We start from the raw sequence: 16808 nt of genomic DNA, 5'->3' as shown, positions 1-16808 counted from the left end.
GGGGCAGCAAGGCACGTATTGTATTGTTGCCATCGAGGATAAAAAGATGGGGTTTATATCATATTGCATGAGTTTATCCCTCTACATCATGTCATCTTTCTTAATACGTTACTCTGTTCTTATGAACTTAATACTCTAGATGCATGCTGGATAGTGGTCGATGTGTGGAGTAATAGTAGTAGATGCAGGCAGGAGTCGGTCTACTTGTCGCGGACGTGATGCCTATATACATGATCATGCCTAGATAATCTCATAATTATTCGCTTTTCTATCAACTAGGAAATACGCCCGTGCATTGCCACGGGAAAATTTTAACATACACATCTATCTCAATAATACACAAAATCAAATGAGGGATAACAAACACATAAAAGTGATTACATATGATAATAAAAATGTTGTGTACTTTGTAGACTGTCCATACAAATGTGCTTCTATTGTCTGTATGCTAATGTCATATAGATGTACCAATTTCCTCTTCTGTTCCGACATATGCAGGGTTCTCCATCGCAACTGATTCTTTGCATGGTGTGTTGCGCTTCAATTCACGGTTAGCTGCAATTTGCACTATTCTAGCTTTATTTTGCTCTGGCTGCATATTTGTGTATTTCTGCCTTTCTCCTACACATTTTTTTGTTTTTTGTGCTAGCTTGATATTTGCATATTTCTTCCCCCCGTGTGAGCATTTTTGTCCAACTGAGTTGAATCCTTATTTGTTTTGTTTCGCTGATAGGACTGACGTCGCTTTTTCAGCTATTCTTTGTTTTTCTTCATTGGTAATTCATGCATACCGCTCTCTTTCTCTTTTATTTCTTTTTTCTTTGGCATCCGGGACTGGAGATAGCGACCCAAATTGCTTGGCTGCATGAGAGTTTTCTATATTGTATTAATCTGTTATATTTATTAAAAAGAATGAACTGATTAGATTTTGCATTAAATAAAGCATATGTAGCAAACATGCGAGTGCATTGCAAAGGAAGAAAAAAATCATTACGCACCTCTTTGGGCCATTATTACTAAAGCAAATTAGGATTATCATACATAGAATCCGTAAGTTTTCTCTTATTTGTCGGTAAGTTAGATGCTTCACATTACTGCTTTAGACAAAGATAGTGCTCCCATTATAATCATTAATAAATTAAGTTACTTTTGTTTAAATAATATATTTTTTATAGTCTAGTATCCCAATTTTTTTTTGAAATGAGCATGAATGAATCAACCAATGTCGATGGATGTGTTGATAGAGTGTCATGTTTTTCCTGGATGGAATTTAGGAGATAAAAAATATGATATTGAAGTAAGGACACTGATACACACAACATTTTTTCGACAGACCTGAGTACTGTGTCATTAAAATCGGCCTAACCAAACAAACCAATACAGGTTGAATTATTCGGGAACTCCAGTCATGATTTCTGAGACTTGCCAAATCTGACGCAATTCTGTTCTTGGTACTTTCCCCATACATGGCATGTGATTTCTAAGACTTGCCAATTCTGACACATGCAAATAATCGGACTGGGTTGGGTTGTTTCCCTTTCCATCAAGGCATTGTTTCACAATTCCCGTTTTAGCAGTTAATTCTGAATTTTTCTTCCGGTCTCTCTCTCCTCTCACATTAATTATATGCCATAAATCCCATAATTTTCTCCTGGTCTATCTTTCCCCCATTAATTCTTTTCCATAATCCCATAATTTTCTTCCGATCTCGTTTTTTGCGGGTCAAATTTCTCCGGATCTCTCTAATCCCACAATTTTCACTGTCTCCCGGTCTTTTTCTTTCCCTCAGTAATTCTTTCCCATAATAATCCCACAAATTTTCTCCCTGTGGAAAGACGGATCAACTGCTTATAGATTTTCTAGGCCGCTTATTGATATCAAGTGGTAAAAGTATATAAGTTGATGGTATTTTATCAAAGGGAGCGGGGTGGGACAATATAAAATGTATGAGCCCTTCATTGACACAACCACGAGCTATTCTAGTTGGATGTGCGCTCGACCATTGAACTACAGGTCGGGAGTTCGAATCCCAGTTCACTCATATTTTGGCTCTCGGGACTGCATTGTTTACCTGGGCCACCACATGGGTGGGCTGAGGCCCATGCGGCTGGCAGGTCTCACGGCAAGGACATGCATTGTTTACCTGGGCCACCACATGGGTGGGCTGAGGCCCATGCGGCTAGCAGGTCTCACGGCAAGGACAATATCAAGACTTACGGGCGAAAATTCGGAAGGAAGAAGCAATAGCCCTTTTATTATTAGGTAAAGATAAAGATTGCTCGACAATAATTTGTTCACCCACCGTAATAGTTATGCTATCTTGAGAGAAGCCACTAGTGAAACCTATAGCCCCCAGGTCTATCTTTTATCATGTAAGCTTTCAATTTACTTTTATTTGCATCTTTACTTTTCCAATCTATATTATAAAATACCAAAAATATTTATCTTATCATACTATCTCTATCAGATCTCACTTTCGCAAGTGGCCGTGAAGGGATTGACAACCCCTTTATTGTGTTGGTTGTGAGTTCTTTGTTTGTTTGTGTAGGTGCGTGGGACTTTTGAGGAGCCTCCTACTGGATTGATACCTTGGTTCTCAAAAACTGAGGGAAATACTTACGCTACTATTGCTGCATCACCCTTTCCTCTTCAACAAAAACCAACGCAAGCTCAAGACGTAGCAAGAAGGATTTCTGGCGCCGTTGCCGGGGAGGTCTTTGCTCAAGTCAAGACATACCAAGTACCCATCACAAACTCATCTCCCTCGCATTTACATTATTTGTTATTTGCCCCTCGTTTTCCTCTCCCCCACTTCACCCTTGTCGTTTTATTCGCCTTCTTTTTCCCAATCTCCTCTCTCTCTTTCGTTTGCCTTTTTGTTTGCTCGTGTGTTAGATTGTTTACCTTGTCGTAATGGCTAGTTCCTTATCCGCTCCTATGTCTCCCGAGTTTGAGGTTCTTCACTTCAAGCAAAGGCAAGGAGAAAACTTAAAATATGCTTGGTATAGGATGATGGAACCTAGAGGTGAATTTTAGAATTCTACTTCGCAATTTTTATGTTGGTATAAATATGTCGCATAGACAACTCTTGGATTGCATTGCCAAGGGAAATTTTATTGAAATTGATCCTAGTATTGCGCATGAAATTATAGAGAGAATAGTGGGAACACTACCTCAAAAGGGGGGACCACATCCTACCCAAGAAGAAACACAAGTGTTTGGAAAGATTTGTGAAGTAACAAAAATATTACAAAAGTCTCTTGAGCCTCTTAAAAGTGTTAGCGGAAATCTTCACCGCATGAATATGTTGATTACTCTTTGCAATAAGCGGTTGGATTCTTTAGACCTAAAAATTTCCGAGTATGAAGGGAAACGTAAAGAACCTCCTGGATTCGAGCATTACTCCGCTAAAAAACTGAAAATCAAAGATGGCACTACTTAGATCTATCCTCGCTTTTATGCCTAGTAGGGGCGTTAAACGATAGCGCTAGTTGGGAGGCAACCCAATTTTATTTGTGTTTTTGTTTTTGTTTCTATTTAGTAATAAATTTTGCATCTACCTTCTGTTTAGATGTGTTTTTATGTTTTAATTAGTGTTTGTGCCAAGTAGAACCTATAGGATAACCTATGGTGATAGTTAATTTGATTCTGCTGAAAAACAGAAACTTTGCGCGCATGAAATTAGTTTTGTTAAATCACAAAAACGTGTTTTTGCATTGATTATTTTTGCTGTAGATCAATAAAAAAATTGCCCAGGACTTCCTATTTTGGTAGGATTGTTATAGTTCCATAAGTATTCGTGGGTTACATATTGCTACAGACTGTTCTGTTTTTGACAGATTCTGTTTTTCATGTGTCGTTTGCTTATTTTGATGCATCTATGGCTAGTATTAAGTGGTATGAACCATAGAGAACTTGGAATACAGTAGGTTTAACACCAATATAAATAAAGAATAAGTTCATTACAGTACCTTATGTGGTGGTTTTGCTTTCTTTCACTAACGGAGCTTATGAGATTTCCTGTTGAGTTTTGTGTTGTGAAGTTTTCAAGTTTTGGGTAAAGATTTGATGGACTATGGAATAAGGAGTGGCAAGATCCTAAGCTTGGGTATGCCCATGGCACTCCAAGATATTCAAGAATAGCCAAAAGCCTAAGCTTGGGGATGCCCCCGGAAGGCATCCCCTCTTTCGTCTTTGTTTATCGGTAACTTTACTTGGAGCTATATTTCTATTCGCCACATGATATGTGTTTTGCTTGGAGCGTCGTGTATGATATTAGTATTTGCTTTTTAGTTTTCCACAATCATCCTTGCTGTACACACCTTTTGGGAGAAGCCCACTTGATTGAATTTATTAAAATACTCTATGTGCTTCACTTATATCTTTTGAGCTAGATAGTTTTTGCTCTAGTGCTTCACTTATATCTTTTAGAGCACGGCGGTGGCTTAATTTTGTAGAAACTGCTAGTCTCTCATGCTTCACTTATATTATTTTGAGAGTCTCTTAGAACAGCATGGTATTTTCTATGGTTATAAAATTGTTCCTAGAATGGTGGGCATCCAAGTTGGGTATAATAAAAACTATCATAGGAAGTGAATTGGATGCTATGATCAATTTGATACTTGATAATTGTTTTGAGATATGGAGGTAGTGATATTAAAGTCATGCTAGTTTGGTGATTATGAATTTAAAGAATACTTGTGTTGAAGTTAGCAAGTCACGTAGCATGCATGTATGGTTAAAGTTGTGTAACGAATTTGAAACATGAGGTGTTCTTAGATTGTGCATCCTTATGAGTGGCGGTCGGGGACGAGCGATGGTCTTTTCCTACCAATCTATCCCCCTAGGAGCATGCGCGTAGTGCTTGGTTTTTGATGACTTCTAGATATTTGCAATAAGTATATGAGTTCTTTTTACTAATGTTGAGTCCATGGATTATACACACTTTTACCTTTCCATCCTTGCTAGCCTCTTCGGTACCGTGCATTACCCTTTCCCACCTTGAGAGTTGGTGCAAACTTCGCCGGTGCATCCAAACTCTGTGATATGATACGCTCTATCACACATAAACCTCCTTATATCTTCCTCAAAACAGACACCATACCTACCTATTATGGCATTTCCATAGCCATTCCGAGATATATTGCCATGCAACTTTCCACCGTTCCGTTTATCATCATGACACGCATTACTTTTGTCATATTGCCATTGCATGATCTTGTAGTTGACATCGTATTCGTGGCAAAGCCATCATGCATAATTTTTCATACATGTCACTCTTGATTCATTGCCCATCCTGGTACACCGCCGGAGGCATTCATATAGAGTCATATCTTGTTCTAGTTTTGAGTTGTAATTCATGAAGTTGTAAATCAATAAAAGTGTGATGATCATCATTATTAGAGCATTGTCCCCAAAAAGAAAAAAAAGAAAGGCCAAAAAGAAAAAAAGAAAGGCCAAAGAAAAAATAAGAAAAAGGCCAAAAAAAGAAAGGCCCAAAAAAGAAAAAGAAAAGAAAAAGAAAATAAATAAAAAGGGGCAGTGTTACTATCTCTTTTCCACACTTGTGCTTCAAAGTAGCACCATGTTCTTCATATAGAGAGTCTCATATGTTGTCACTTTCATATACTAGTGGGAATTTTTCATTATAGAACTTGGCTTGTATATTCCTACGATAGGCTTCCTCAAAATGCCCTAGGTCTTCATGAGCAAGCAAGTTGGATGCACACCCACTAGTTTTATTTGTTGAGCTTTCATTCATTTATAGCTCTAGTGCATCCGTTGCATGGCAATCCCTACTCCTCATGTTGACATCAATTGATGGGCATCTCCATAGCCCGTTGATTATCCTCGTCAATGTGAGACTTTCTCCTTTTTTGTCTTCTCCAAACAATCTCCATCATCATATTCTATTCCACCCATAGTGCTATATCCATGGCTCACGCTCATGTATTGCGTGAAAGTTGAAAAAGTTTGAGATTATTTAAGTACGAAACAGTTGCTTGGCTTGTCATCGGGGGTGTAGAATTTGGGAGCATTTTTGTGTGACGAAAATGAAGAATAGCCTAACTATATGATTTTTGTAGGGATGAACTTTCTTCAGCCATGTTATTTTGAGAAGACATGATTGCTTTGATTAGTATGCTTGAAGTATTACTATTTTTTATGTCAGTATGAACTTTTATTTTGAATCATTTGGATCTGAACATTCATGCTACAATAAAGAAAATTACATTGAAAATTATGCTAGGTAGAATTCCACATCAAAAATTCTGTTTTTATCATTTACCTACTCGAGGACGAGCAGGAATTAAGCTTGGGGATGCTTGATACGTCTCCAACGTATCTATAATTTTTTATTGTTCCATGCTATTATATTACCTGTTTTGTACATTTATGGACTTTACTTTACACATTTATATCATTTTTGGGACTAACCTACTAACTGGAGGCCCGGCCCGTATTGCTGTTTTTTTTTCTATTTCAGTATTTTGAAGAAAAGGAATATCAAACAGAGTCCAAACGGAATGAAACCTTCGGGAGCGTGATTTTTGGAACGAACGTGATCCAGAGGACTTGGAGTGCAAGCCAAGAAGCAGCCGAGGTGGCCACAAGGGTGGAGGGCGCGCCCACCCCTACAGGGCGCGCCCCCCTATCTCGTGGGCCCCTCAGGCGGCCACCAACCTACTTCTTCCTCCTATATATACCCACGTACCCCGAGAACATCCAGCGAGCCAACGAAAAACTATTTCCACCGCCGTAACCTTCTGTATCCGCGAGATCCCATCTTGGAGCCTTCGCCGGCGCTACGCCGGAGGGGGAATCGACCATGGAGGGCTTCTACATCAACACCATAGCCCCTCCGATGAGTTGTGAGTAGTTTACCACAGACCTTCGGGTCCATAGTTATTAGCTAGATGGCTTCTTCTCTCTTTTTGGATCTCAATACCATGTTCTCCTCGATCTTCTTGGATATCTATTCGATGTAACTCTTTTTGCGGTGTGTTTGTCGAGATCCGATGAATTGTCGGTTTATGATCAAGTTTATCTATGAGAAATATTTGAATCTCCTCTGAATTCTTTTATGTATGATTGAGTTATCTTTGCAAGTCTCTTTGAATTATCAGTTTGGTTTGGCCTACTAGATTGATCTTTCTTGCAATGGGAGAAGTGCTTAGCTTTGGGTTCAATCTTGCGGTGTCCTTTCCCAGTGACAGCAGGGGCAGCAAGGCACGCATTGTATTGTTACCATCGAGGAAAAAAAGATGGGATTTATATCATATTGCATGAGTTTATCCCTCTACATCATGTCATCTTTCTTAATGTGTTACTCTGTTCTTATGAACTTAATACTCTAGATACATGCTGGATAGCGGTCGATGTGTGGAGTAATAGTAGTAGATGCAGGCAGGAGTCGGTCTACTTGTCGCGGACGTGATGCCTATATACATGATCATGCCTAGATAATCTCATAATTATTCGCTTCTCTATCAATTGCTCGACAGTAATTTGTTCACCCACCATAATACTTATGCTATCTTGACAGAAGCCACTAATGAAACCTATGGCCCCCGGGTCTATCTTTTATCATATAAGCTTTCAATTTACTTTTATTTGCATCTTTACTTTTCCAATCTATATTATAAAATACCAAAAATATTTATCTTATCATACTATCTCTATCAGATCTCACTTTTGCAAGTGGTCGTGAAGGGATTGACAACCCCTTTATTGCGTTGGTTGCGAGTTCTTGTTTGTTTGTGTAGGTGTGTGGGACTTTTGAGGAGCCTACTACTGGATTGATACCTTGGTTCTTAAAAACTGAGGGAAATACTTATGCTACTATTGTTGCATCACCCTTTCCTCTTCAAGGAAAACCAATGCAAGCTCAAGACGTAGTAACGTCGTCGTCCTCCGGCTGCCTGCCGGCCAGCCAGTCAGCAGCAATGGCTGCCATCTCCTAGTGGTCCGTTTTTCGCCCGTCTCGAAGAGCACTGGAGCGCGAGGAAGCCATGGTGGGCAGTAGTGGTGTGGACAGCAGAAAGGGAACGGAGGCGGATGACTGTGGCTATGGCCCGCACAGCAGTTTATATAGCAATGGTAGGCGGCGGAGGGACGGACGTGTGGCGCTGGAGTAGCCGCCTCGGCAACCGTGTATCATTAATGTGGGTGGCAGATGGATGGACGGGCGTCATTTGTGTCATTTGAAGGCGGAGCAATTGCCTGCACCAAGAAACGGGGCGGGTGGCGCTGACCGTTTCAGCGGAAAGCACACACAGGCGAGGGAGGCGGTCTGGGTGGGCCACGGCAGTCAGACTCGTGCTTGGCAATGGGTCGATCCAGCAGCCGGACATGCTGGCTCGCCAGCGAGCTCACCGAGCTGAGCGTCGACAATCAGACGATGGACGTAGCTTCCAACTAGGAGCCAGCGCCACTGTCCATGCCGGTTCATGTCGTGTTCACCATAGAGCAGGTGCGGCCGCACTTCGAAGCCCTAATGGCGGAAGAGCTACCAGCGCGGGAGGACCTGTGCTGCAACCTCCATCTCCTCAACGAGCACCAGTGAACAAGTGAACGACAATGCCGTCGCGGACATGTGGCCCTATGATCCTGGCTTCCTGAATGAGCAGCGGGAGCTGTATCAGGCCATCCGTAGGGCCCGTGAGGCCCTCTCCATCGTCCTTCGAGTTGTTGCGCTCGCCATGGCGCCGCGGTCTCGCATTGTCAACATGGTCAATGGACATGAGGAATGAGGAGATGACTTTACTTGGAGAGGATGACAGTGCGGACCCACCAGGGCCATAGCCACACGTACGCAAGTGCCTCCTTATTATATACAACTATAATATTTTTTTGCTTCCTCTTGGTTTCCTGACATCACGGTCCCACACCATTGTCAACCTATGTAGTCAATAAACGAGAGAATTGCACAAGGAGTGGCCGACAGCTTGGACCAAGCAGCTCGAGCAATATTTGTGTTTTTGAGGTATGAGCACTGCAAAGTTTATCTTCTGCGATGTTTTCGTTGTTGTTCAAAGGAGAGCAGGGTATTAACTGGATGGGCTATGGCCCGTCTAGCCCAGGCCAGATATCCAGCCTAGATATTAATTTTTTTTCAAGCTGAAAATGGCTAGCCCAGCTATACTTTTTTTTGAGGAATACCCAGGCAAGGTTAACTTGTTATTCTCCGCCCCGCTGGGCTGCAAATCTTTCCAAGGAGGGATGCATTAGGCTTCACAAGAAAATGGGCCTTAAGAAATAATAAATGGGATGTCATTATAAAACTGGGCAGTAATTATAAAAAATGCACCAAACACGTAATTAGTTTATAATTTTTTGGATTTTGAAAATTTTAATTTCATTAATTGTTGCGCGCGCAATGTTTCATTGGATTTTTACGTAATACAAATTTATATTGAAATTGTATTTATTCTGACTAGAAATTTCAGGATAAAAATATTTCGGATCCCATCAAAATGTGGGAAATTTTATTGAATTCTGTTTTGAACGGTTGGTTGAAATTATTAATCATTGTCCTAGCTAGAAAGTGGGATGTACTTTTAACAAACTGTATATGGGTTGTAGTAAATTCCATTAGAATTCAAAAATGGGTTGTACATTCTTACAAATTGCAAATGGGATATAAGTTCTCTCCCACACACTTGTGAGCCTACTAAGTTGACGCGTCCCCTCAAAAAAAATAAGTAAGTTGACGCGTATGCAAGGCTTTGTCAACTTATAGTCAACACACGGTTCTAGCAGCAGTGGTCGTTGGATGTCCATCCAACGGATGTCGTGCTTCTTTTTCAATCTCAGATATTCTAGGTTCAGCCGCCCAAAAAATGAGTCCTCCCCCTAACATCTGGGGCGCACCGTTTCGGAGGCTGACCTATGGGCCTACTCAGTTGACGCGTACCAAGGGCTTTGTCAACTTAGTCAATATAAACGATTCTAGTTGCAGAGACCGTGCGATGTCCATCCAACGGCCGTAGTGCTTCTTCAACCTCTGGTCTTCTTGCTCTAGCCGCCCAAACCAGCATCGCTGGGACTGCCTGCTCCCGCCTCCCGTGGCCGGCTGTGCTGCCGCACAGGCCGCACCGCCCCACCCTACTCCATTGCTGGCCGGGCTATTCCTCTTCTCACCCACACCTCCTATTATTTTCCGGCGACGGCAGCCGGACCAGTAAACCCTCGTACTCCCCACCGCGTGGGCAACCACTGTTGAGTCTTCCCCAGCTCCGTGTCGTTTCCTTCCTAGGCCTCGACGTCGTCCACCGCCCTGGTGCTCTTGGCACGCCGTGGTCAACATGGTCAACAAATGACATCCATCGGATGTGGACTATACGTGGAGAGGCTGACAGCTGGGTCCACGGCCGCACACAAGGAAATGCCTCCTTATTACGCGCAAAATAATGATTCCTCCACCTGACAGCAGGGACCGACCGGACGGGCCATCGTATTTCATGAAAAAACGTTTCCCCCTGACTGCTGGGACCCACCAGCTATATCTTTGCACGCAAGGAAGTGTGTCCATATTACGGGCAAAAAATAATGATTCGCCCCCTGACTACTCCCACCAGCTACATCTTCGCACGCAAGGAAGTGCCTGACAGTCGGGACCCACCTGGTCGAAGCGTACGTAGCGTTGTCATTCTGGTCGTGAACGTGTACGTACATACTGGTCGATGTAGAGGCGTGCACGTGTCGTAGTAGAGGCGCGCACATAGCATGTACACGTACGTACAACGGCCAGGGTGCAAGAAATAAAATATGGCCACATATGTACATACGCGTGGGGTCTCGAACGCCTACTCATGCATACGTACGGCCAGGACTTGTGTACATGGTTGGGTCAGAACGGACAAGCTAGGCCGTCGTCATGTTCATGGGGAGGCAACCAGCTGGGTCAGAACGGAATGCGTCGTCGTGTTCATCGGGAGCCAACCAGATCGGACGGAACAACCGATGGAAACGAGGCCTGGCGTACCGCAGAACAGAGAAAACGGCCTTGTGTTCGATCGGCCACGGTCGAAATGGGATCCTGTTCATCGAGAGGGGTCTGGCGTACCGCAAAACAGAGGAAACGGACCTCCTACGGTCGAAACAGGGTCCTATTGATTGGGAGGGGTATATCATACCGCAAAACGGAGGAAACAGACTTGTGTTGGAGCTCTACGGTCGGAATGGGGGTCCTTTTCATCGGGAGGGGTGTGGCATACCGCAAAACGGGACTCCATGGGATATTGTTCATCTCCACCGTCGACCTCCTCCAGCCTCCACCTGCGACTGTTCATCCATGGGTTGCTGTTCATCCAGCCTCCATCATGCGCTCCTCCACCGGCTACTGTTCAACCATCCCTCTCCACGGGGTCCTGTTTTACCACCCCTCCAGGGGCTGCTGTTCATCCAGCCCTCCACCGGCTACTGTTCAACCAGCCCTCCATGGGGTCGTCCTGTTCATCCAGCCCCCCATGGGGTCCTGTTCATCCACCGGCTCAATCAATCGGGGTCCTGTTCATCCAGCGGCAACGGCCTCTACTACCATGGGGTCCTGTTCATCCAACCTCCCATCGGGAACTGTTCATCCAAACCACCCAACAACGCTCACTGTTCATCCAGAGGCAGCATCGATCGGCTGCAGTTAGTAGCATTAGCGAAGGAATCACTCGGGTTCAGTTAACAACAAGGGATCGATCGATCACTCAGGTTCAGTAATGCGTAGCCTGCAGTGCAATCGCTCGGTTTAGTTAGAGCCCAACGTCTCGCTCTGGTTCAATTAGAGCCCAACGCCTCACACACACGCGCGTACATACGAGAGAAACGCGCATCGCTCGACCCCCGACCACCCACCATAACCTGGAACTCCCCTGATATTTTCCTCGCCCTCGCTTCTACCATGTTTTTTTCCATCATGGACGGCCCAAAGAATGTCATGCAACTGCGTCTCCGGCCCGCCCAGGACGAAAAGCCCATTTTCTGTCATGATTTTTTGTCATAGAAGTAGGAGCCCACCACATCTATGATGATACCGGGTTTTTGAAGGATATATGCCCTAGAGGCAATAATAAAGTTATTATTTATTTCCTTATTTCATGATAAATGTTTATTATTCATGCTAGAATTGTATTAACCGGAAACATAATACATGTGTGAATACATAGACAAACATAGTGTCACTAGTATGCCTCTACTTGACTAGCTCGTTGAATCAAAGATGGTTAAGTTTCTTAACTATAGACATGAGTTGTCATTTGATTAATGGGATCACATCATTAGGAGAATGATGTGATTGACTTGACCCATTCCATTAGCTTAGCACTTGATCGTTTAGTATGTTGCTATTGCTTTCTTCATGACTTATACATGTTCCTACAACTATGAGATTATGCAACTCCCGTTTATCGGAGGAATACTTTGTGTGCTACCAAACGTCACAACGTAACTGGGTGATTATAAAGGATCTTTACAGGTGTCTCCAAAGGTACATGTTGAGTTGGCGTATTTCGAGATTAGGTTTTGTCACTCCGATTGTCGGAGACATATCTCTGGGCCCTCTCGGTAATGCACATCACTATAAGCCTTGCAAGCAATGTAGCTAATGAGTTAGTTACGGAATGATGCATTACATAACGAGTAAAGAGGCTTGCCGATAACGAGATTGAACTAGGTATTGAGATACCGACGATCGAATCTCGGGCAAGTAACATACCGATGACAAAGGGAACAACATATGTTGTTATGCGGTTTGACCGATAAAATATTCGTACAATATGTAGGAGCCAATATGAGCATCCAGGTTCCTCTATTGGTTATTGACCGGAGACGTGTCTCGGTCATGTCTACATAGTTCTCGAACCCGTGGGTCTGCACACTTAAAGTTTCAATGACGGTTATATTATGAGTTTATGAGTTTTGATGTACCTAAGGTTGTTCGGAGTCCCGGATGTGATCACGGATATGACGAGGAGTCTCGAAATGGTTGAGACATGAATATTGATATATTGGAAGCCTATATTTGGATATCGGAAGTGTTCCGGGTGAAATTAGGATTTTGCCGGAGTACCGAGGGGTTACCGGAACCCCCCGGGGGCTTAATGGGTCATAGTGGGCCTTAGTGGAGAAGAGGAGAGGCGGCCAGGGCAGGGCCGCGTGCCCCTCCCCCCTAGTCCGAATAGGACAAGGAGAGGGGGGCGGCGCCCCCCCTTCCCTTCCTCTCTCTCCCTCCTCTTTCCCCTCTTCTCCTAATCCAACAAGGAAGGGAGGGAGTCCTACTCCTGGTGGGAGTAGGACTCCTCCTGGCGCGCCTCCTTCTGGCCGGCCGCACCTCCCCCCTTGCTCCTTTATATACGGGGGCAGGGGGCACCCTAGACAGAACAGTTGATCCCTTGGATCCCTTAGCCGTGTGCGGTGCCCCCCTCTACCATAATCCACCTCGATAATATCGTAGCGGTGCTTAGACGAAACCCTGCATCGGTAGAACATCATCATCATCAACACGCCAATCGAGCTGATGAAACTCTCCCTCAAAGCTCGGCTGGATCGGAGTTCGAGGGACGTCATCGCGCTGAATGTGTGCTGAACTCGGTGGTGCCATGCGTTCGGTACATGGATCGGTCGGATCGTGAAGACGTACGACTACATCAACCGCGTTAAGATAATGCTTCCGCTTTCGGTCTACGAGGGTACGTGGACAACACTCTCCCCTCTTGTTGCTATGCATCACCATGATCTTGCATCTGCGTACGAATTTTTTTTAAATTACTACGTTCCCCAACAGTGGTATCAGAGCCTGGTTTTATGCGTAGATGTTATATGCACGAGTAGAACACAAGTGAGTTGTGGGCGATACAAGTCATACTGCTTACCAGCATGTCATACTTTGGTTCGGCGGTATTGTTGGATGAAGCGGCCTGGACCGACATTACGCGTACGTGATGTCTACTACGCAACCTTCTTCTTGTAGATGTTGTTGGGCCTCCAAGTGCAGAGGTTTGTAGGACAGTAGCAAATTTCCCTCAAGTGGATGACCTAAGGTTTATCAATCCTGGGAGGCGTAGGATGAAGATGGTCTCTCTCAAACAACCCTGCAACCAAATGACAAAGAGTCTCTTGTGTTCCCAACACACCCAATACAATGGTAAATTGTATAGGTGCACTAGTTCGGCGAAGAAATGGTGATACAAGTGCAATATGGATGATAGATATAGGTTTTTGTAATCTGAAATTATAAAAACAGCAAGGTAACTAATGATAAAAGTGAGCGTAAACGGTATTGCAATGGTAGGAAACAATGCATAGGGTTCATACTTTCACTAGTGCAAGTTCTCTCAACAATAATAACATAGATAGATCATATAAAAATCCCTCAACATGCAACAAAGAGTCACTCCAAAGCCACTAATAGCGGAGAACAAACGAAGAGATTAGGGTTGGGTACGAAACCACCTCAAAGTTATTCTTTCGGATCAATCTATTCAAGAGTTCTTACTAGAATAACACCTTAAGACACAAATCAACCAAAACCCTAATGTCACCTAGATACTCCATTGTCACCTCAAGTATCCGTGGGCATGATTATACGATATGCACCACACAATCTCAGATTCATCTATTAAACCAACACAAAGTACTTCAAAGAGTGCCCCAAAGTTTCCACCGGAGAGTCAAGACGAAAACGTGTGCCAACCCCTGTGCATAGGTTCATGGGCGGAACCCGCAAGTTGATCACCAAAACATACATCAAGTGGCACGTGATATCCCATTGTCACCATAGATAAACACGGCAAGACATACATCAAGTGTTCTCAAATCATTAAAGACTCAACCCAATAAGATAACTTCAAGAGGAAAACTCAATTCATCACAAGAGAGTCGAGGGGGAGAAAAATCATAAGATCCAACTATAATAGCAAAGCTCGCGATACATCAAGATCGTGCCATAGAGAGAACACGAGAAAGAGAGAGAGATCAAACACATAGCTACTGGTACATACCCTCAGCCCCGAGGGTGAACTACTCCATCCTAGTCATGGAGAGCGTCGGGATGATGAAGATGGCCACCGGTGAGGGATCCCCCCTCCGGCAGGGTGCCGGAACAGGCTCCCGAGAGGTTTTTGGTGGCTACAGAGGCTTGCGGCGGCGGAACTCCCGATCTATCTTGATATTCGATGTTTTTAGGGTACGTAGGCTTATATAGGCAAAAGAAGTCGGTCGGGGGAGCCTCGAGGGGCCCACGAGAGGGTAGGGCACGCCCAGAGGGGGGGCCTGTCTCGTGGCCTCCTCGAGGATCTTCTGACGTGAACTCCAAGTCTCCCGGATCATATTCTTCCTAAAAATCACGCTCCCGAAGGTTTCATTCCGTTTGGACTCCGTTTGACATTTCTTTTCTTCGAAATACTGAAACAAGCAATAAAACAGCAATATGGGCTGGGCCTCCGGTTAATAGGTTAGTCCCTAAAGTAATATAGAAGTGTATAATAAAGCCCATAATCATTCAAAATAGATAATAAAATAGCATGAATGCTTCATAAATTATAGATACGTTGGAGACGTATCAGCATCCCCAAGCTTAATTCCTACTCGTCCTCGAGTAGGTAAATGATAAAAAAAGAATTTATCAAGTGTGAATGCTAGAAGGTGCACAAGTTTGATCAATGATAATTTCAATCACCTTTTCTAGCATGCTTATATGTCATAACAGTAGTTCATCTCATAAAACTTCTCACAATAAAGCAACAAGCAATTCACATGTCAAAGCATAGACCATAAACTTTCTTCAAAACTAGCAAACTTCATTCTCAGTCCTCAAACAATTGCAATTCATCTTATTTTCAGGAATAGCAAACTCCACATACTCAACTATCATATAGTCTTCTACAATTGCTAACACTCACGCAATACTAATGGTTATGGAGTTTTAATCGGACACTGAGAAAGATAGGGGCTTATAGTGTTGCCTCCCAATGTATTCACCTTTGGGTGATGTCAACAATAATAGTTCATGCTAACTTACATCCAATTGGATATATATATCAGGATCACCCCAACACAAAGTGCTTGCCAAAGGATAAAATGAAAAAGGGAAAGGTGAAGATCACCTTAACTCTTGCATAAAGACATAAAGTAAAAGATAGGCCCTTCGTAGAGGGAAGCAGAGGTTGTCATGTGCTTTCATGGTTGGATGCACGAAATCTTAATGCAAAAGAGCGTCGCTTTATATTGCCACTTGTGATATGGACCTTTATTATGCAGTCCATCGCTTTTATTGCTTCCATATCACAAGATCGTATAAAGCTCATTTTCTCCACACTAATAAATCATACATATTAGAGAGCAATTATTTTATTGCATACAACAATGACAACTTACTTGAAGGATCTTACTCAATCCGTAGGTAGGTATGGTGAACTATCATGGCAAAATTAGGTTTAAGGATATTTGGAAGCACAAGTAGTATCTCTACTTGGTGCAAGGAATTTGGCTAACATGGGGGGAAAGGCAAGCTCAACATGTTTGAATGATCCATGACAATATACTTTAACTTAGATGTCAGAAAACATAACCCATTATGTTGTCTTCCTTGTCCAACATCAACTCTTTAGCAAGTCATACTTAATGAGTGCTCCCAATTATAAAAGATGTCTAGGATAGTATATTTATATGTGAAATCTCTCTTCCTTCAATATTCTTTCATGAATTGTTCAAATGACCAATACAATGCTTGCTAACCTTCAATAAATTTACAACCTCTACTTCTTAGACGTGAAGTCATTACTCCCCAAGGGATAAGAAAATGAGGCATATATAAT

Source organism: Triticum aestivum, chromosome 3B (assembly GCF_018294505.1).
Source record: "Triticum aestivum cultivar Chinese Spring chromosome 3B, IWGSC CS RefSeq v2.1, whole genome shotgun sequence".
Taxonomy (NCBI): Eukaryota; Viridiplantae; Streptophyta; class Magnoliopsida; order Poales; family Poaceae; genus Triticum; species Triticum aestivum.
This window is presented reverse-complemented; position numbering follows the sequence as displayed.